This window comes from Cygnus olor, chromosome 1 (assembly GCF_009769625.2).
Source record: "Cygnus olor isolate bCygOlo1 chromosome 1, bCygOlo1.pri.v2, whole genome shotgun sequence".
NCBI lineage: Eukaryota > Metazoa > Chordata > Aves > Anseriformes > Anatidae > Cygnus > Cygnus olor.
In genome coordinates, this window is record NC_049169.1 from 181,978,564 (window position 1) to 182,001,602 (window position 23,039).

The 23,039-nt window shown below is 43.3% G+C and overlaps 2 long non-coding RNA genes across 5 annotated transcripts; one reads left to right on the plus strand and one right to left on the minus strand.

The window, feature by feature from the left end:
* Positions 1 to 19: 19 nt before the first annotated feature.
* LOC121062894 lies at positions 20 to 6,948 on the minus strand. Its single transcript, XR_005815722.1, has 3 exons — positions 6,811 to 6,948; positions 3,019 to 3,233; positions 20 to 409 (listed from the first exon to the last, which is right to left on the minus strand). It is a non-coding gene; the product is annotated as an uncharacterized LOC121062894 (long non-coding RNA).
* LOC121062900 lies at positions 5,713 to 21,334 on the plus strand. Of its 4 annotated transcripts, XR_005815726.1 has the most exons (5): positions 5,713 to 5,889; positions 8,678 to 8,777; positions 10,071 to 10,215; positions 19,849 to 20,029; positions 20,336 to 21,334. It is a non-coding gene; the product is annotated as an uncharacterized LOC121062900 (long non-coding RNA). The 4 variants fall into 4 exon arrangements; XR_005815728.1 differs by having other exon boundaries at positions 9,977 to 10,215; positions 19,849 to 21,334; XR_005815725.1 differs by having other exon boundaries at positions 19,849 to 21,334.
* The last annotated feature ends 1,705 nt before the right edge of the window (positions 21,335 to 23,039 follow it).

Here is a 23,039-nt window from a genome sequence, read left to right on the forward strand (position 1 = left end):
TGACATACAGAATGAAATGTTTGGATTTGAAAATAGCCAAACATTTTATTTCAGTTGATAATATTGAAGCATTTTTGTATTACATTCATGTAACAATTTGGGGGGGACTCGAGATTCCTCAAATAATGTTAACCCATTGACTTTCATCCCGACTAGAGATAAAACAAATATGACAATAGTGGAGTTTTCAGCGTGGAAAAAAATTATGAATTTCTTTTCTTCCTGTGAGTCATTTATTTTTCACTTGTATAAGAACACTTAACACCCACAAAAAATCATTACAAATCCTTGGTCTCCAAGGATCCACAGCCGTTGGGAAGCTGCACACAGAGAACGTCTCACTGGCTGTGAAGGGAGACTCCCCATCTTCAGCCCATATTTCCATCGCTGCCACCAAAGGACAATTTACCTGTGGTGAGTAGTAGGGTAGAATTTACAACATACAGTAACTTTCCCATCGCAATCAATGGAGTGCATTCATTCAGAGCAATTTAATTTTAAATCTAACGCAGTGTTGCATGAGAGAAATAGAATGTTTCCCTCTAGGTTGCGTGTAACCCGGAGGCATGCTACTCCCCAGCAGACTCTCTGGCCAACTCATAGTGGACTGGTTTGAGCTGATACCCAACCAATTCCTTGTGATAAGCACCCATTTCTCAAATATAGCTAGATTTAAGTGATAGTCCTTTTTGGGGCAATCCAGCAAAGCAGCTAAGAGCTGAATAACCATATATATATGCCAAAAGGGCTTCTGAGGGAACAGCATTGAACAGCCTTTCTTCTCCTAGCTCCAATATGAATCATAAGCTGATTCACTTTCTAAATGAGATTTCAGTCAGTTTGAGGTAGACACTTAATGTTTATAAGTCCAGCTCTAAACCTGAAATTAATTCATGAAGAAAAGATGTCTTAATGAGAAACACTGAGCAACCTTAATAATTGTTTTCCCTCCAGGCTTTCCACCATCTTTTACACATACAAGAATGCAAACATGTTGTGGAGTTGATGTAGCCAGGACAGTGCAAAGATGTAGATGAGGGAAGATTTATTGAGTCTTTTAATAATAATAATAATAATAAGACTGTTAGAATGTGAGAAGTGAACAAACTTTTTGTATACATTCTTTTCCTAAGTTGTTGTTATTAATATTATCTCTACTACTATTACTGTTACTTCTAGGAGAGGAGTATAGAGTGTGTCAACACCTCAAAATATAATTTTGCACAGTCAGATGAGTCCCAGTTGTGCTCTAAAAAATGATGTAGATATAGCTAGGAGTATCTAGCCTAGCTGTAGGAAGTTTGTTGTAGCAAACCCAGGAGAGATTGCAAACCTCTGCCTCCACCTATGCTCTCTGAACCACGTCCTACCATCCTGTTGGAGCAAGGCTCAGTTGAGCACACCATTCCCTCTCCCCTCCACCATACCCAGTGCCCCAGGTACTTCTGCAATAGTGTTAGATAAGGATGTGTTAGATAAAGCCATCGAGATCTGGAGGCTTCACTTGCCATTTCATCCAATCAAGTTTCCTATTTACTTCCTATAGCTCAGAAATCTTGAAAACCTGATGCAATCATGAGCATACAAATAAAGCTAACATTGGGATTTAGGCCTGAAAATAATAAATATTATAAACAGTTGGATCTCTGGATCTTATCACTGAACGTTCACCTGTCACTATCATCATATTTATCTTGCTTAGTCTAGCTTCTCCCAGGTCTGACACAGCTAATACTAGTATGCACCTGTGCATGTGTATGCCCAAATGAAGAAAAACCTCATTTGAAAGTGAATTATTGCAGTTTTCCACCAAGTGCAAAGCCTGTTCACTCTTTGATTAGCCATCATTCAGAGAACTTCTTGATTCACTGATTCTTTGGAGTTAAACACCAGTGTAAGTGTGGAAAGGGTATGTAAATGCGTTGGTGAACTGATAGGATATATATTTCATAGAAATGCCAGAAAACTTTAGACAAGCAATTTACAGGTGTAACTTTGGAGTGACAAGAGTGATACAGAATTACAAGGCAAGTTGGTTGCCCTATAATTACAGTATAATACATTGACCAGTTTTGAATGGGCTCTGCCCTTAAAAGAAGTGAAGCTTTTGCTATGTAACCTGATGGTGTAGATAATAAATAAATAAATAAATAGATAAAAATAAAAATAAATAAATAAATATAAAAACAACCCAGCCTTTCAAATAGACTGTGATAGCCTTTTTCTAGATGAGTAATGCTTTCCCGTTTGCATGCCTTGAATATGCCTATCAATCTGTATCAGGGTGGAAGTGTCTGGTTATACAGAATAATATAGCCAAATTTGGTTTCACCAGTGCAGTGCTGGTACATCATGGAGAAATATTTACTTCAGATGTCCCTATTTGTCAGAGAACCAGCAAAGCACACAATTCCCCTGGAAACATATAGGGGACATAGCCACCTTCCAAATATCCTTCCAGACAAGGTTTCTGTTTTCTGGGGGGTTATGCTTTAAGGTTTGTGGCTGGAGCCACAAGAGGATTTAGATACTGTATGCAAAACTATGACTCTCAAATGCCCAGCTGTGCTGCCACTGAACCCTGGCAGCACCTGCCATTCCTAGGGGATGTTGGGCTCAACAGCAAAGTTCCCCCGATGCATCAAGACGTGCTTCTGCACACAGGAGATCTTCAGCCTTTCAGGGTCACCTTGTTCAGAAAGAGTAGCAAGAGGCCTTGGGGAAGGTACATGAGGGGAAGGACATGGAGTGGAGCTGCAGAAGATATTACAGAGCCATTGATGTCTGAATCTGAGATGGAGCAGAGCAGAAGCTGCCCAGTGAAATGAAGACTGGTGATATGTTCAAAGGGAAAAGAGCAGCAACACAGAAGTGGGGCACTGAAGCAGGCTGTCACAAGTTTGGGTTTTGCCTCTTCTGATTTCAACAGTTATTTAACCAAATGGGACCAAACAATCTCCAGCACAGCTCTGCCTCTGTGCATGCAGAAAGGGCTTAGTTTGACTGCAGTGATATCACCTCAGGATATCTTGCTCTTCCTCTTCCTCCGGTCATGTGCTGTCTGTCCTCCAGCCCAGACTGGCAGTGGGATTAGCAGGGTTTACTGAAGTGCTGTGGGCTTGGCACAATGAGTGGTGACGGCAGGTTGGTGAGCTCCAGCTCTCTCCTCCTAGTCAGTCCCACAGCAGACGGCTCTGGCCTGGGGGGAGAAGGGGCGTAGCTCCCTCCACATCCTGGGAAAAAGAGGGATTTAGTCATGCTCTAAATGTTGAGCTGATGGACAGAAGAATGATGGGGGTGTGAACCACATCTTCTTTGGCAGATTTTCTTTGGAAGAAATTTTAAAGGGCTTGAATGACCAACTCCAAGAGATTTAGAGCTGTGGTTTCTAAGTGGGAGGAAATACCCCTTTTCAGACAAGAATAAAGCACTTGAGTCCTTGACAGAGATGAGATTTAAGACCCAACTTTCTTTGAGGCATAACCTATTAGTCAGATAAGGCAGCTTGCCATGCAACTTGCTGGCAATTGCCCTTTCCCCCCATTCACTTCTCAGGCACCCTCACCATCTAACTCATGACCAAGGACTAAGCTACAGCAACACAACAGCCATTTGAAGGCAAGTCTTCCCACGACTTTCTGCACCAATGATCAGGCTCTTGAAGAACAGTCTGTGTTTCCTGGTATGTGTCCTTTTGTTTGTGACATACATAGGAGAGATTAAGTAAAGTACCTTCTAAATTCCTAACCTGGCTGCAATAAAAGCAGCAGCTATTATGGAATAAAAATGGCAATGTTCACATATGTGACTCACATACATGTCTACAGATAACAAGGATAAAACCAGCAGTAAAGCCAAAGAGAACTGAACTGAAGTAGAGAAAGCAGGCAAGGAAGTACCAGAAAGCAAGGGAAGTTGTTGCAGAGAAGGAGCCCTGAAGTTAACTTCCCTGCATGTTACCTGCACATATCGTAACCCGCGCTGGTGAGGAATCACAGGGGTTTTGTAGGCAACTTATGCACATGAAACACAGCAGCTGCTGAGGACACTGCAGAAGTCTCACAACTGGCCAGGCTCAACACAAGCCAAGGAGCACAGGAGGAGATGCAGGGTTAGATACCACAGCTCTTCAGACTGCAGTACCCAAACTAACGGAGTGAGATGCTCCTGTTGCAAGCAGAGGTGTGCCACTTTTACCGCTCAGAGAGGGGTAGAGGTTTCTGAATGCCAGAGTGCCTACAGGGCCAGACAGATCCTTTCTGGGTTGCCCAGCAGTACTCAGGCACCTCAAAACACCTCTGTACCTTTGCCGCGATTAATCCCTGGAGTAGATGCCCTCAGATGATTGGAATTGCAGCAGGGCTGCCCTGCCTGGGTGACAGCCCAGCAGTGCTCCACCCAGCCTCACATGCTTAGCCTGTTACTCATGCAGTGCCATAAGACGCTCCTAGCCCTGCTGCTGCTTCTCTCTTTTCCACATCTTTTGGATGGTTTCAGATCTTCAGCCCTAATGCAAGCCTCTGCCCACTCTGCTCTTTCATTTGCCTCGTGTGTACATGGCCCCTGTGTTATTTCTGTGAGCACAAGCAGGAGTGGCTGCAGCTTCATGCACAGCCTGCCAGCTTCTGCTCTGTGCATAAGTGCCTTCGGTGCTGTTGCATCCGTGCTGTTTGCTTGCCTTCCTCCAAAATAACAAAAATCATTGTGCTTGGACCTGAAGATTTGTGCTCATCCTTCTGCCTGTGGCTTTGCATCGTCTGGTCTTGTGTAATCATTATATCAAGCGGCACACATTCTGCAGGAAGACTGCGTATCCTTGGAGTTCCAAGTCCTCCTCCTTCTAAAGACCCATATTTATTAATTACAACTAATCCCTGTTAATTATGAGGAAATGCATATGATGGCTCCCAGCTCTGCGTGTCTGTGCAGAATACTTCACTAAGTATATAACCTTTGGCACCAAAGACCTGCTCTGGGGAGAATTAGGTATCAGAATGTATTTGTTTAAGCCCTGAGTCACCAGGATGTCCACTGAGATAAAAGTCACTTCTCAAGGTCATCTCAGACCTCATGACCTTTAGGCCCACTCCAGAATTTTGAAGACTTCCTGGTTAAATAAGGTTTATCATTGTTTAAAAGAATTTGGCCTCTGGCAAGTAAAGGTGAAAAGTCATCTATATTTGAATGTTTTCAGTATACAAGCTCAACTGCAGCCCGTGATTTTAAAGTTGCCCACTGTGTTTATAGCCTGAACAAAGCTGTGAAAGGCATAGTGGGACTCAGTAGCACAATTAGTGCCATCAAGAGGGGCGTTAATTAAAATCTAGAGAGGCAGAATCAGACCCTCTCTTTGTCTATTGGGAATCTCTTTGCTGAAGGCAATGAAGTTGCTCTAGACAGCTCTGTGAAGATGAAGGCTGGAGATCCTGGCGAGGGGAGCAGACTGTGCCACACGTACACCCCTGCTCACACAGCTGTGTAAGTGAAGCTGATATTGGAGGCAAATCCTGCTCATTTATACTTTGTCACCTTGTGTTGTCAACAGCATGCTCAGCAGCCATTCACGAGTAAACCCGATGAAGTCTGCAGCTGCAAGAGGTCAAATGTTGCTGTAAGTAGTACCAGTACAACACCTGGAGGTGAGTGGGGCAGATTTTGATCACGGTTGCACAATTGTCCCACTGAAATCACGCTACTGCCTTCAGAGGTGTGACCCTGGATTTACAGTGGTGCGACTGAAGTCAGCATCTGACACATGAGAGTTTCTCTGACTCATCCGAGGCAGTGCTGATTCTCCAGATTCACATTAGTGCAGTTTCAAATCAAAATTCACTGAAGCAGGCTTAAATAGACACAACCCTACCCACGGAGTGACTACACCTACATAAGGTAAGGGACAGCTCAGTTCAGTGACTGACTTTTTTCTTTTATTTCCCCATTAAGATTAGCAGTGCTATGGCCCCACTGTTATCTCCTCCTTGAACAACTGCCAGGAAAGCAGAAAGATATTCTGATATTGCCAAATCTGTCTGGGTCCTCTCTGTGAGACTACGTACAGGTGTGACCAGCACAAAGTAGGGCTGTGCCCATTCTCACTGTGTCCAGTAAGGAAGGGGTAGCACAGGTTGTTCCACAGTGGAAGAGCTGAAGGGCTCCTCGACACACGCTGAGCCTCCCAGAAGTGTGTTGCTGTGAGGCCAGCAGCCCTCTACTCCTATGGAAAAGTCATGCCAGCATTTCCCATCAACATCATCCTCAATGTGCTTCCAAAAAGCACTGGAGCCATGGGAACATGTGAATGGTATAGTGCCTTTCCACCCCACCTCCTGCTGCTCCTCAACCCATAAAGCAGACTTTCTGGCTGTGACGTGGCTGGCAGCGTGCGAGGGCCTTCACCAAGAGCAAAGCAGCACCAGGGAGACAGCGGCACGCTGTGCAGAGCCTGAGCTCGGGGGTCTGAGGGGTGCCGAGTCCAGCCGTGGGGACAATGTGCAGCTGGTAGACCCGCGTGGGGAGCACAGCCACTGGAAATGCAAAATTTTGGGATTTCATTTTTATGTGAAGGAATGAAAGGGATTTCACCAAGAGATCGCTGCATGCATTGCAAAGCAAGGCTGATTTTTTTTTTTTTTTTTTTTTTTGAGGGAGCCCTTTGTTAAGATCTTGGCAGCCCATCTCAGCCAGGAAGACAGAACTGCTCTGTGCTGAAGCTGGAGCTGGCACATCTTCCTCGCAGTGTGCAAAGGCGGTGGGGAAGGCTGCCATCTCATGGTGAGCCTTGCACGGCTCCAGCACGCTGAGCGAACTTACCTTGCAGCTGGTTTCCAGGCCAGGTTGCTCCTCAGCACGTTTCCTCCACAAATTGTGTGTGCACCTCTGCAGATTGTGTGTGCACCTCCAGAAGAAGCCAGGGCGCTTCAACTTTTTAACTTTTTGTGCTTTGGCTTTGAAACCAATGCTGCCAGAGCCTAGACTTTTCTGGTTTCTTGCCTTGCCAACAGTTTGTGTGAGAGCAAAATGGTAGTTATGAAAAACCATGGAGGCAAGGCAATCGCCCATCTGAGGAGAGGGTGATCATCACGGATGGTTTTAGTGGCCGCATGAGACTGACACGCTGCTGTCTGTGACAGTCGCCTTGCTGAGTCACAGCCCTGAATGGAAACTCCCCTGGAACCGCTTGCGGGTTGTAACTCATAATTTTGGGATTCTTTGGTATTCATCACTAACCTTCTGCTGTGGCTCACACGTCCTACACTCACGCTCGCTGTCTGTCCTCTGCTTCCTGAAAACGCATCAGCACTCGCCCAACATGGGCTGGAAGATACCAGCCGTGGGCTCCCTCTCCTCTCTGTGGGACGTGGTAGCTCTGCAGCAGGCTTTGTGGTGTTCCCAGAAGGCTCCAGAAAACAGAAATCTGTCACCAGCTTTGGCCAGTAAGACCCTGTACTTGAAATGGAAAAGGCTATGCTGAGGTGGGAATCCAGTGCAGAAGTGCAAGAGCTGGTGGGTGGTAGGCATCCGTGTTGACAGCACAGGGGCCTGGTTTATAAGAGGGTTTTTTTAAGGACAATAAATGTCACTTGTTCAGGGAAGTGATTAGCAACTTTACCACTCAAAGTGTTTTGGTTATGTCTGTGGTAAGAAGAGGGAGAAGCTGCCTTTCAAAATGTTGTCCAAGTCACACCAGCATTAACAGCTGTCTAAATTGTGTCCTGAATATGCACTCCATGAACATGTGCACACGTATGCACTCTTAAATGTGAACGGGCCCTACCAAACACCTTGATTCCCACACCTGCACTCCTGAGTCCTGTGTCTGGGAATTTCTGTAATGTATTATGTTTGATAGAAATGGATGTAGTTTTTTAAACTTAAGTTCTGTCTGTAGAAAACTTCTGTGTTAAATCTTATGCTCTCCCTGAATATAAGTCATATACATATAAAATAAATAAATAATGAAAATGAAATAATACAGGTATTATTTTTATAAGCTGTTTCTTGGAGCAGTGGAAGGGCAGGGTGGTATTTTGCATAAGTATGGGACAACTTTCAGGTGAAGGAGTCTAGGCTGCTCTATCTCAAATAGTTTGCCTATGGGTACTTTGAATGGATTAGGAACAAGAGAGAGTAGAAACTAATTGGCACTTGTTGAAATATGTTAACTTTTTACAGGGAATACGTGCTCAATTTTAAACCTTCACAACTTTTATTTGATTCGGCAAATGGTATAAAGATTTCAAAAGAAGCTCCAGTAATGGAAAGAAAAGTGTTGTACTTCACATTAGCATTTTCCTCATAGCCTATGTGCTTCAACACCAATATAGAAGGCCAGACCTCTCCAGGTATCTTTGCATGTTATTAGCTCTGGCAGCAGTTAGTTTCTCCACCTAAATCAAATGTTTCTGTCCTGCCTTATAGTCCTGTCTCCCTGATTCACATACACAGTTGAAATCTTCACATTGGGAGGAGAAGGGAAGGAAGCAGCAGCAGCTTGGAGTGGGCAGGCTTAGGAAGCTCTTTGTCAAGTTTGTCATGGAAAGGCAAAATGTGCAACTACACAGCGAGGAACGGGATGGCACATACTGCCAGGAGATGGGATAATGGTGTCGTTACACGGTATATCAATCTCTGTGGTTAATCCAGCTTGAAATGTTCTTGTGTTCTTATTTTCCACCAGCCCCACCGCTCACCACCTTCTCAGCAGTGCCAGGACAACCACAGGCAGTAATCTGTCTCAGTGGAAGGCTGAGGCTGAAAATTAATCTGCATACAAAAAGGTAGGTGGATAAATAGATGGGTAGACAGATGAATATATAGGGAAATATATTTCTTGCTTCTTGCTTTGAGTTTAAAGGATTTCACTGAGTCACTTCAGAGTGCAGTCCCATGATCAGTATTTCTCTGAGGCAAAGGTGGAAGGAAGGAATTATAACCCAAGGAGTGGAAATGACGATGCAAAAGTGATTGTGTGACTTGTGTGATGGTGGCAGATGGCTGGGAGAAATGGGGTGTGACTAGCATGGCTCCTAAACTTGCACAGGCCCAGAGGATGTACTGAGCATTGAGTACGTGAAAACCCAGCCTGGAACTCATACAGGACAATGCATACTTAGCCTCCTTCACATGAAATTTGGCAAGTCCTGCAGAGCAACCATGTGGCCAGGACATGGGGAGAAGTGGCATCTGGGATTCAGTGTGTGCAATGGTCTTTGCTCAGCTTTCTCTGGGGAATGGCTCAGGGCTGAGCTTGCAGGGTGCAGGAGGGGATGTGATCAGCCTTGTGCGGGTTCCTCAGAGCTGTCTGTGCTGTGCAAATATTGCAACACGGTGCTGCTGCACAGCAGAAAAGTGAGACCTGCAGCCACTCAAGCTTTAAACTTGGTACCGAAGGGCAAAGAAGTTGGTATTTTCTCCACGGGGAGCACTATTCATATACTGCAGTTTAACTTCAGCGTGAAGATGAATTCCCCAGCACATACACTATACAAATCTAGCATATTAGGAGCATACTGTGCACTAGTTTTCTATTAAAAGCTTGTTTACAAGAGAGGGATAGGGAAAAGCAAGAGTGATTAACTAAAAAGAACTTTTCCCCATGGAAACTATACGTTGCTTCGGATTATTATGAGAAGTAATTATTCCCCACACACACTCACACATGCTGCTCTCAGTTTGGGATGCACATCCTTCAGATGTATTTTCCGGCTCACCCCCCAGCCTAGAATAAGGCATATATTGGCACAGGTCCGTGCTGATCCACCAGGCTGCAGGCACTTCCCTGAGGTGCTGTGGGTAGTGGTGGACTTGGCTTCACCAAGGTAGGAAGTCAGCATTCATCAAATGGTGCAAGAGATGGAAAAATTGGAAGGGTTTGGCTCGGGCTGGCCCTGAAGGAGAAGGGGCAAAGAAAGAGACATGCATGCTACAGCGTGTGAGGAGAGGAATGAAGTGTTGTTTCCCCTTTCTTCTGGCAAAGTCAAGGGCGTGGAAATGAAACTACGAATGTGGAACAGACTCTCGTGTGTCTGAGCAGGCGGGGCATTTCCAATATACCTCGATGTCTCCTGCAGGAACTGGCTAAGAGCTGCAGTGGGTTAAGAAACAATCCAAGCTCCCAGATCACTGAAAGACTTTTCTGGCCAACCAAGGGTGAAGTCCTACAGGTAATACCGGGACCGTGCTAAGGCAACCGTTTCAGACCAGCCTGAAAAGGCAGTAAGTACCTCGATGTTAGCACCAGCTGGGCACCCTTGTGTTTACATATATATTTTTAACCCTGTGAAACATGAGCCTGGTTTGCTGAGCTCCTGGGGTGCCAATCACACCCAGGCATGCTTGAACTGGCCTTTCGCACCCCGGCATGCGGGGGAGCCCAGGGTTTCTGAGGTCCTCTTGGACCTGCCAGCCCTGGAGCTGTTTTGCAGCAGCTGGAGGGCTGCCAGCTTGAAGGTCTTTTAATGAGTGTTGTAGTGTCTGGCAAGTAACTTGTCCTCAAGTGAGTGTGACTAATCATGAATCTTTTCAATAACGCTGACAATCCAGTCTCTCCTTTCGCACTCTGCACAAGCAAGGAGTAAATTGGCCTTATTCTGGCAAAGGCAGGAAAAGATAAAGAGCCCCTAAAAGGTTTCCAGCGTGCCATGCCTAGGTTTTGCAGTGGGTGTAATTATCAGAGTTGTTGTGTGTGTGTTTTGAGAGCAGTTAAATAGCTCTGAAGGTCTGAAAGATCGCACTCTGCCACCATGCCCCGGACCATTTGCCTGAATGCCTAATTTCTGTGCTCCGCTGGCACAGTGTGCTCCTGCAAAGGCAATAAGCCAAAGCCTATTAGAGCTCCCAACTCAATGTTAATGGTTTGTGTTTGTTTTATGGGTATATCCTTACTGTCTGCCTGAGCAGTAGAGCCAGAATATGACACTTCAGTTGCTAGTCTTTGCTAAACCTGACCTAGTTTATCCGGTTGAAGAGTGTGATATTTCTTTTATTCTTTGATGAGTTTCCTTGGATGGCTAAGGAACCAAAAATGCAATTGGGTCTTGTATCATATGCAGAAGTTTGTCATATTATTCATTCTCTGAGCAGAATGGAGCAAGCACTGTTCCCACAGATGAAACCCAATGAAAAATAAGTGTGTAATTAAGAGAAAAAAAGCAGAGGGTCTAGGAAATTAAACCCAAGGAGGGGAGGCTGGAGGAGAAGAATGAGAAAGTGTCAGGAAGTTCCAGGTGAGCATCTTCTGGGATGCAAAAGAAATTTTGTTGTGAGGGGATGATTCTCAAAAATGTTTCTAATGTGACTGAATGGGACTTGGAGGCTGAATGGTGGCAAAGGTCTGGGTCATGCTGCTTGGTGTGGCAGGGTAGATGAGTCCTGGAGTCCTGGAGAGTCCTGGAGGTCCCATCCAGCTTTTTAAAGTTATGCCTGTGTGCATTACCTTTTCAGAAAAAAAAAAAATACATAATTCTCAGCAAAGGGAAACTGATAGGTCTTGCTGACATATTTTGACCATTGGCTGTCACTACAGGTTTCCATCCTGGTGTTCTTTTTTTTTTGTACCCACTGCTTGTTACCTCTGCTTGATATTTCAACCTGTCCTCTTCCCATTGCACTTACAGAGGTTTGGAGTAATTCCTGATGTAGTATGAGGTTGTTCTTCCTTTCTCTTCCTTCTCCTTTCTGGACCACAGAACTTTGGTAGCTCTTCAGGGACCCATCTAAGAAGATGGATGGGAAGGTGATTTTGTGGCATACAAATCCTGCCAATAAGAACCAGTTTAGTGGGTTTCTGCCTGACTGGAACAATTGCCACCATTAATAAATCTTTGCAGAAGGCAGCAGTAGGATTTAAGTTGCAGTAGTTACATATATTTATTTTAAAAATTTATATTATGGTGTATATCAGTTAGAGTTTACTTTCCTATCACCATTTAAGAAGGAGTTAAGAGGACAAATGTTAAAGATAGAGCTTGCCTAAGGAAAGAATGGATGCTGCTCCCTTTGAATTTCACAATCAACCCCAGTACTGGAAGAAAGTCTTATGTATGTGTGTTTCTTGGAAGGAAGAGATGTTAAATGATGAAAAATTCAAGAAAAAAAAATGGCTCTTTGAATGCAAGGTCTGGGAAGTCAATGAGGCTAATTTTTCTTCTACTGACGTCAATATGTTTGCAGTGATGTGAATGCCTGGAAAACAGAAACATTTGGGAAGGAGTCTTTAATTTGTTTCTTTATTATTAAATTAAATTAAATTAATTAATTATTTTCCCTGTGTAAGGTCTAATATAGAAAAACCAGGGAGAAAACTGAACAGGAATTTTTGCCTGATTTTTTATCTATCAAACTGGATAATGAAAGTGGTTTTATTTTACAGATTGAGAAAGATAAGGGGACAAGTCCTCAGTAGGTGAATACTGGTGTTCAGAAGAGATATTCAGAGATATTAGCATTTAGAAGCTCTCAGATGAAAAAAAAAACATACATCCTGGTATCCTGGTATGTCCTTTTCTACTTTGCTTGCCTCTCATAAAAGTGTCTCTTCCAAGGGGTAGACAGCATACCAATGAATATCAGCCTAGTAGTGTAAAACACAGCTCCCAAATGGCATGGCACACATATCATTAGCAATATGAGATCTACATCAAAGTTGTAGATAAATGCTACTGAAATAGCCTTTTTTTTTTTTTTTTTTTTTTTTTTTTTTTTTTTTTTTTATGGTTCTCGTATGCAGCTCTGCACAGAGCTGCTGCTATGCATCATACCCGAGCAAACTACTCCCAGGAATCCCTCATCTCATTGCTTTGAAGTTTGCCCTAAGGTATGACTGCAAGCAAATGTATGCTGCTCTTTTTCTGCCTTCCAGTTAGGTTAGACTCAACTTTTGGTACACAGGGAGTGTCTGATCCAGTGTGTATTCGCTTTCAGAACAGCAGTGTGGAATACACTGAAGAACAAGTGGGCCTGCGGAAAAAACTCAAAATTAAGGAAATAAAAGAGCACTCAGACCTGAATGGATACAAAGTTTCTACACCCTGCCATTTCTGTAAAGTTTAGTATTCAAATAGCTGGTTTACCGCTAGAAAAATACCTGACGAGCCACAGATTTTGTGAAGAGAGACTGCATGCACACAGAGGATTCAGGCACACAACCACTTTGCTCAGTGTTCACCCTCGAGGCTTGCAATATCACAAGGAATCTTACGAAATGACAGCTTCATTTCCATGCCATGCACAGTATACATTACACCTTGTGTAAATTGCTGTAAGGGCGCAAAACTCTTTTCTTGGATCCTCCAGGCACCAAGGAGCTTTGATATTTGTTCTTTGATACTGTCAACTGTGAGAGATCTTCACATGTAGGAAAGGCAAAATATCAGTGCTGAGTGCAGTGTATTCTGATCTGGGAGGAAAGTCTTGCCCTGAGAGCATTTTAAAATGCAAAATTTTAACTGTTTCGTTGAATTTTTTACTAGATTTTTGACGTCCTGGCAATGCAGAAGCACCACTGGTGACCTGGAGGATATCTGTGTTAAGCAGTGGGGGATGTGGCCAGACTGTCTTGAAGGGGATAATCCACAAGTGCTGAGACTGCAGGGATCACCCTCTGAAAATGATGCGTTTAGCAGTGTATAGCTGGTGTGGTTCTCCTGGTTTGGACGATTCCCAGTTCATACACAGAAACCAGAAGCAAGTCTGGGGGACTTGCTGCAGGTCACTTCCAGTTACGTGTCTTAGCATGGACAGTTGGCTGCCGAGAGGCCCTGCAGAGTCCCACTGAGCTTTGCAAAGCTGCAAAAGGGAACAGGATTTCCACTGAATACTGGGACCAAGCCTTCCCATAGGATGTGTGCAAAGGTGGCTACTGCAGAAGTTTATAGTACAAAAGCTCATGAAGCTTATGAAATACAACTGGCCCTGATCGTCTTTCACGACAGTGTGAGTTACACACAGTCCAGGACACCCTGTTTCTCAGAAATGAGGACAGCAGTCCAGGAAAGGAAGCCAACCCTGAGTCTACTGCCAATAGAAAATGAAGAAAAATGTGAGCAAAGCAGTGTATCAGTGACCACAACTTAATTTCTCTCTATATAATAGAATTAGCCATTCTGATTTTTTTTTTTTTTGGGGGGGGGAGGGGGGAGGGAGAGGGGAAGTCCCAAAATACATCACTTTCCCTGTTAGAGAATGTGACTCTAGTAGTATTTTAAGTGACATCCCTAGGGAGTGTTTTGTAAATAACCAAGACTGATTATTGAAAAAGAAAAGAAATCAGTAATCCACTTTGTTGCCTCTTCTGCCCCATAATTGTCTTTGCTGTAAGTGTGTTCATCACGATCTCTGTTCTGACTAAATATCAGCTACAATATATTGACTATTTGTAGGAATGTAGTGAGCTCTACATTTAATTCCTTTACCTGATTTTTTAAAACTCTCAGTAACAAGAACCGTTGTTTATATGCTGTGGTTTGAAACTGTGTTGGAGGCCTATTCCCCGAAGCCTTAAATACATCCAGAAGGCTGCAAGAAATCTCTTGGATTTCATCTACTCCTGTTTTCAAAACATCACGAGTGAGAGGAGCTTTGCGAGCAGTAGGCTCGCTGTGCATCTTTTGATCATTCAGAGTGAGTTTTAATTTAAACTGGCACTTGTACTTGGTAGCATCACATTGATAAAAAATAAATCGCTTCAGGTATTTTTTGTGGTTTCTCATTTTCTGAAGCCTGGCTTATTTCGCAGGAGACTTAACATGAACAATGTAATCTCATTTAATGTGGTTACATGCTAGAGCACAGTTGCCTCTGTGCCATGGTATGGAGAGCATAGCATGGGGCTGTAAGCTGGGGGCACCTCTGAGAGATTTGTGGGTCTAGTAAAGCAGCAGACAAGCTTGGCTGTGGAGGGGGCCTGCCTCCCGTAAAGCTAAGTAGCAAGATTTCCTTTTTTTTTTTTTACATCATTTTAGACAATTCAGCAGGCGGATGAACTGCTGCATGCCCTGAGGACCCAGTTCGCAGTGCACAGCCTGGCTCAGTCCTACTTCTTGTAAGGCTGAGACCTGGGTGCGCAACCCCACCTTGGTGCATCTTTCAGCATGGTGGGGAGCACAGTGAGTTTCCAGAGGTCTCCTGGTGAGTATGACTATGGGACACCTCAGGGTGAACCTACACCTAGCAATCCCTGATGTGCTCAGGGATTTAAGACTACAAGCAGCTGAAAGATAATATATTAGGAAGCTCAACAGTAGCCAGACCCAGGGATAATCATATCAGCGCGTTATTAATAACAGGAGATATTGTATGTCCTGCATGCATATGCGCTCATATATCTTACAAATAAATCTGCCTGCGTGTGGTCCAGCCACTGCAAACTGAGATCGCCCGTGTCACTGTCTTTGTTTATAAGTCAAGTAGTAAATTATACAAAATAGTAGTATACTAAGCTGACATTTCGTACCAGAAGACAATGCGTTATGGGCTATGTTGTGCTTTCAGTTTCGAATGGCTTTGCTTACATCAGTGTTTAAACTGGCAAAGTGCACACAAATGCAAGGTCAGACAAAGTTTAAGCTAAAGTATTCTGTGCCATTTCTTCAAGTGGATGCTAGAAACTTAAAATAAATACACTCTGTTCAATTACCCTTTGGGTATTCTGGGTATTCTAGTGTTTTAAGTTACACCTGAGATAAGCCTACTAAAATAGTTTAAAAGAAGAAGAAACCTTCTTTTTTTTTTTTTTTTTTCTTACCTCTGCGTGTGGGATGAGATTATTTTGTTCCTCCTGTACTCTCAGGGAAGCTCTTTCCCCTGTTTTTCTTGGTTGCTCACAAAGCAAAAGGGGAAAGGGGAAAAAGATCAGTCATGACAGAAATACAAAAATACTTGGGAATGTAGAACCACATTGTGCTCCAATATTTCAGTGTTGCTTTAAAATACCACCAGCATGTTTTGGTTTGCACTCTGTTTTTGAAGGACAGCTTTGTCAATTTGAGTCTTCTTGGCTCCATTTGAATCAATGGCAAAACAATAATCAGTTTCAGAAAAAAAAAATATTATTTCCACTGGGAACAAATTCTTCTTACTTGAGACTTAACCTGCACACTTCCTCTGGCTCTGAGTTCCTCAGACCCGATGGCTGACTAACAGAATATAACTTTGAGCTCATTTAAAATGCAATTGCAGAACACACCAGAGAAAGTCATTTAGCAGTATATCGACAGAAGGGCAGCTTGTAAATCTAATAAGCTTCTTCCATTTCTAATTTCTAGGATCCCACTATTAACAATATTATATTGCCTTTGGCAATATCTGACACGCACATATGGCAATGTACCAAATGGTCTATTAATATGACAGATGCATTTCAGAAAAGAGTAACTCTCTCATCCCCCTCGGATACATAGATGAATCGAAGAATGTCTGGAACAAAGCTCGCTATTTACTCCTTTCCCATTCTCATGCTGCTTATTAAACTGGTATGATGTAAAACCAAGGTATAAAACAACCTGCTACACCAAATGTAATTCAATAGCCTCACTTCAAAGATAAGTATGTTGCTAACTTTCTGTTGGAATTAACCTGTCCCAGGCAGCATTTTGTAATTACAAGATAGTAATGCAGAACCTTCTGACACATTGCACGCGTTTGGTGAATGCCGGTGATTTTTACTTCATAATGCAATCCTCATATTCAGTGGAAAGCCAGCACTGAAGAAATGCAGGTGTAATCAGGTAACAAAGCATGTCAGATAGTGGTCTTGAAGTGAGGAAATCTGACATTTCAAGTGTGCCTTGGAGAGGAGTCTCTGGGGAATTCACATCCTCTGATTTGAATCTTTTCTAACTCCCTAATGACACTATCTTGAAATAAATCTTACCCGAAGCAGATGCCTCCTCCGGTATACCTATATAAACCTTTTGTTCCAACACACACGAAGAACACTTCAAGTTAAATACTCTTCTAGATGGCTCTTACAAGCTGTCAGCATTAAGTTTCATAACAAACAGATGTTCATATTTTATAAGCCTCCTTCATAAAAGCCTTCCAGTATTCTCTATTTCAACAGAGGCACAATGGAAAATTATAAGGGTCTAGAAACAGTACTCCTGTGGGATCCTGCAATGACTAAGTCTGGCTGCATTAAAACACATCTACAGCTGTGGGAATATTGATAATGAAGGGCTGGGAAGGGGTGCATGGGCAAGATTAGATAAAGGCCATAGGTTTGACATCCTGATGCTGGTGAGATTTCCATTGGCAGCGGAAAGAGGTGGCTGCCCTGCTTTGGTGGAGGCAGTGACTTCAAAACTGACATTTGGGAGAGGTGGCTAGGGGCTATTTCCTAATTCCAGTATAGACAACAGAGCTGTGAGTCAGATATCACAGAATCACAGAATCACAGAATCGTCTAGGTTGGAAGAGACCTCCAAGATCATCTAGTCCAACCTCTGACCTAACACTAACAAAACCTCCACTAAACCATATCACTAAGGACTACATCTAAACGTCTTTTAAAGACCTCCAGGGATGGCGACTCAACCACTTCCCTGGGCAGCCCATTCCAATGCCTAACAACCCTTTCCATGAAGAAGTTCTTCCTAATATCCAACCTAAACCTCCCCTGGTGCAACTTTAGCCCATTCCCCCTCGTCCTGTCACCAGGCACGTGGGAGAATAGACCAACCCCCACCTCTCTACAGCCTCCTTTAAGGTACCTATAGAGAGCGATGAGGTCTCCCCTGAGCCTCCTCTTCTCCAGGCTAAACAACCCCAGCTCCCTCAGCCGCTCCTCATAAGACTTGTTCTCCAGACCCCACACCAGCTTTGTCGCCCTTCTCTGGACTCTCTCGAGCACCTCAATGTCCTTCTTGTAGCGAGGGGCCCAAAACTGAACACAGTACTCGAGGTGAAATATCACCCACCTGAGTTCAGTGGCAGTGTGCCGTTTGACTCTTGGCCACAATCACAGCCAAATTTTGAGCATGGAGCCCCATAGCTCACCCTGGCTCTGTGTGAACACTCCCCACTGGGTCTGGTCCTACCAGAAGCTGTAGATCTGTTGCAGCCACAGCCTCCAGGCTCCTAATCCTCTGGAGCTTGGCAGACTATTTGGCCAACCTCTTTTCTGTGGTTTGTGGGGACAGGACAAGTGGTAATGGCCACAAGATGGATCACAGGAAGTTCCGCACCAACATGCGAAAGAACTTCTTCACGGTGAGCACTTCACGGAGCACTGGAACAGGCTGGTTGTGGAGTCTCCTTCTCTGGAGATATTCAAGGCCCGTCTGGATGCCTACCTGGGCAGCCTGCTCTAAGGAACCTGCTTTGGCAGGGGGGTTGGACCTGATGATCTTTCGAGGTCCCTTCCAACCCCTACAATTCTGTGATTCTGTGATTCTGTGACTGTGCCACGGGAGCAGGGAAAGAAGAGCAGAGCCCTGAAAAAGGCTGAGAAACCTCAGTCTGAAGGAAGGTATGTTTGTGTGCTGCTTTGCAGCCTGCCACCGTAACACCCCTCACCTAGCACTGTCTCTGGTTTTACCCCTTTTTAAGACAAGACATTCAAGCCATAGCAGCAGCTAAAGGAGTCTCTTTCCACACTTCTTGTTCATTATTGCTAAGGAGCAGGGATGCAGCTGGCTTAAAAGCAATTTAGAGGTAGTCCAATGCTGTGCCATCCTTCCAGACCTTGTGTTTCTGCCACCTCCCCTCTATGGGCACCTCTCTTTGTACAGAAAACTGCCAGCCAGATGAGGGGCTCATCAAGATGACACAAGTCTTTTTCAGAATAAACTCACAACCATCCCCCTCCTCCTTTTTTTTTTTCCTTTTTTTTTTCCTTTTTTTTTTTTTTCCTTTTTTTTTTTTTCTTTTCTGCTGGGTCAGCTCACTGGTGTAGCTAAACAGAACAACCAGGGTGCCAGGTGCAAGGGAAGGAATGGCAGGGCATAGCCAAGGCTGGCAAAGCATCTTTTTTTTGGCAGTGATGCAGTCCTAAATTGGTCTAAAATGAATTTGGAACAGTAGTGGAAAAGAATGATTTGCCTGCTCTGTGCTCTTTAAAAGTCCCCAAAATATAAAGGGATTTTCTTGAATTTATTTTGTCAGCATTTAATTAGCCCTTAGGCAAAAAACAAACAAGCAACAACGACAACAATAAACTGGAGTAGGTACCTTAAAAAGATGATAAAATCTTGTCACACTGAAATCTATGGACATTCTGTTATTGAATTCAGAAGAACTAGGATTTCATCCTTGAAAAAGAGCCTTGGCTTGGTCAGTTTGGACTTGTCGCTTCAGCTACTTTGCATTCTTACTGCTCCTCGACAGGAGGAATAAGCCTAACCCTTCTGAGTTTTTGTTTGTTTGTTTGTCTTCTGAAGTCTTGCAGAAAGCCAATCTCAAATTTCCTTTGGACACATGTTTGAGTGCTTTTACTTAATATTTACATTGAGAAGGACCTTGTTCTAACAAAATATATTGCATGAATATCTGTGGAAAGAAAAGCCAGAGCAGATGCAAACAGAACTACAGTGGATTCATTAAAAAATATTTCAAGTATTTGTGGATAACTACTTCACAACGTTCATCCTGTCTGGCTGGTAGAATGAAGCAGTTTAGATTTTTGAGAGAAAAAAAACATTCTTGCAACAGATATCTTCATGGACAAATAAGTTTGAATGACCCATTCTTCATCTGTAATTTCTTCCTGACTAGTTACAGATGGAATGAGTTGATGAGAAAGGGAAGAGAGATTCTCACCATCATGTTTTCATACAATCATGGAAATAAGAATTAAAATAAAAATCAAACAATCTCCTTCTGTCTCTCTCTCTTTTTTTTTTTTTTTCCTAGTTCATCATGACCTTTAAGTGCATATTTTCCATTGGCTTTGTTCAGATTGGTGCTGCCAGTTTGTGGTGAAACAGGAAAGAGAGCCATCTTCCAAAAATGTTGTGAACTTTCTAAAAGAAGTGGAACCTGGTAGCTTTCACAGCTCTCGCTACCACACAGAGTTGCCTTGGGAAGAGTGAAGGTATGAATTGGAGAAAGATGGAACACATGGAAAAAAAAGAGCAGAGTGGCTGAAATACCAAAAAAAAAAAAAAAGCATCTATGCATGCGTAGACCTTTGACTCTGAAATTTTAATCTAACTTTCTCCTTCTGAAAGTCATGAAATGAGCTTAGGGTACTTGCTGGGGTGGGCTCTGTGAATTTTTCACTGGATCTGCCTCTGTCTCTGTAAATGGAGAAGACAACCAGCTTAAACCAACTGCCCAGTTCAAAGTTGAGATGAATCCCTCTTTTTCGTGAAATCATGACATTTTCCTTTCTCTTTAGGAGGGACATTACAGGAAAGTAATACTTGTGCTCCGGAATGACCTCAACTAAGACCCGATTCAACCCAAATATCACAACAGGTTTGGGTCCCATCTTTCTCAAAGTGAGTGATGTCTTACAATACCTCATCTGTGAGCCAGGAAGCTGAACCAGTATCTGTTTTCAGTCAGTTCTAGTTCAGGTTCAGCTGTGGATGGAGTTGTTCCTGTTCAGTTCTTGTTAAACCCATCAAAACTTTCAGAAAGCAGTTTAGATTCAATATAAGAAAAAAAGTCCTGAATGATTTGGACCAAATTCAGTTCAACATTCTGTGTTAACAGAATCTGGAAAGAAGCTGATCTCCAGCTGGGACCATAAACACATACTGAAATAAAGAGATTTACTTCTTTCATTTATCATTTAGAAAAGAATGGGAGCTACGCTTGTCCTTGCACGATTTTACTGGCACTCGTACATTGTATAATGTATGCCTGCCATCCTGACAGAGATCCATTCCAGAAAATAATCCATGACCATTATGGATGTGAATTGCATTCCTTTTAAATAATGAGAAGAGACTGGAGAAAATCTAAACTACTTTAAGAGATGACCAAGAGACACTTTTCAATAGAATGGATTTTATTCTCCTAATAAGGAGAAGTCATGTTGTACAATAACTGTATCATCTCATTCCCTCAGTAAAGTTTATGAAGAAAAGACTGACACATTTTTTCTTACTGCTTATATATTATGCTGATCCACGTCAGTAGGTATTAATTTAGTAAGCTGCTACTTTTGTGCAAAAATGGATTGGTATGAATACAGCAAAAACCACCTTAGAGTGATGTTTTTAGGACTGATTTGCCCTGGCCTTGCTCTAGTGATCAGATGTGGTATTCAGATTAAAACAAGAAAAGACAGCCAGGACAAGGTTTCCAGCTGTTATTAATGAAGCATTTCTGCTTAATCCCCACGGAAGGCACAAAATCAACATTGTCATGGTTCTGCTTTGAAAAATCCTTGGCCTGGTAAACTCCAGAACATGTTTGTAGAATTTTAAGTGGAGGAGAAGTTACACAGGAGGGAAATGTGGAGAGCAGGATGAACACACTGCTTAGATGTGGCGTTCCTGCAGCCTCTCCTGTACATGACCACCTCTGTCTGTAGCTATGTGCTTTGCTCATGGACAACCAAGTGAAGTCTGAAAATTCACCACCCTTCTTTTGCCTACTTTAACTCCTCCTCTCCCTGGCAAATAACCAGATCCATCGTCATTCACTTGGGGCCAGCCTTTTCCATATTCACAGAAGAAGCACAGAGAGACAGAGAGATCTTGAAATGCACTTGCTTTAAAGAGTGCTGCAGCAGACAAAAAAAAAAAAAAAAAAAAAGACCCCACCAGATTTTGCAAGTGAAAAGAAGTAAATCTTGCTGAAAGGAGTTGAATTGGGAATATGCTGAGCAAGAAGGACTTTCTACTTAAATAGTTTTTATTTTCCTAATAAGGAAAAGTCAACTGGATGCCAAAAATAGCATATACCTGTGACGTGAATGAGCCACTGTTCTCGTCTTGCTGAGAATTCGCTGGACTCTGCCTGCTTCGCAGGGCTTTATAATGCCAGGTAACACTATAGCCTAACATTCTGCACATCACGTCTTCAAAGAAAAGGGACTTTGAGTTCCTGCTGGTGAGTCTGTCTATCGAATAAAAAATAAATAAATAAATAAATAAATAAAACGGGAAAAATATCTCTCCTAACTTACACTGGTAGGCCTTCAGTAATTTAAACAAGTTTGTGCCAAGTCAGTAGAGTCCAAAACCCTACACCTAAGCTTTCCAGATCTACACCAGCAAAATTAATTGTACTACTTGCCTGGATCTAACCTTAGCAATTAATATATTAAAACCTATGTGTCGTCTGAGTTGGTAGTAAGCTGGGGTTATCAAAACCAGTTTCAAGAACCAAGCAAAGAAAGAATTATCATGTGCACACTGAAATAGTTGTAGAAGTTGTCACCAAGCTAGGTGCGAGTGCTGATCTGCTTGAAGGTAGGAGGGCTCTGTAGAGGGATCTGGATAGGCTAGACCAATGGGCTGAGGCCAACTGCATGAGGTTCAACAAGGCCAAATGCCAGGTCCTGCACTTGTGGCACAACAACCCCAAGCAGCGCTACAAGCTGGGGGAAGAGTGACCGGAAAGCTGCCAGGCAGAAAGGGATCTGGAGGTATTGGTCAACAGATGGCTGAATATGAGCCAGCAGTGTGCTGAGGTGGCCAAGAAGTTCAACATCATCCTGGCTTGTATCAGAAATAACATGGTCAGCAGGGCTAGGGAAGTGATTGACCCCCGGTACTCAGCCCTGGTGAGGCTGCACCTCAAGTACCATGTTCAGTTTTGGGCCCCTCGCTACAAGGACATCGAGGTGCTTGAGCGTGTCCAGAGAAGGGCTACAAAGCTCTTGAGGGGTCTAGAAAACAGGTCTTACAAGGAGCGGCTGAGAGAACTGGGGTTATTTAGCCTGGAGAAAAGGAGGCTTAGGGGAGATCTTATCGTGCTGCACAGTTACCCTAAAAGAGGCTATAGTGATGTGGGGATTGGGCTCTTCTCTCAAGCACCAAGTGATAAGACGAGGGGAAATGGCCTCAGGTTGCATCAGAGGAGGTTTAGGTTGGATATTAGGAGAAATTTCTTTACTGAAAGGGTTGTGCGGCATTGGAATGGGC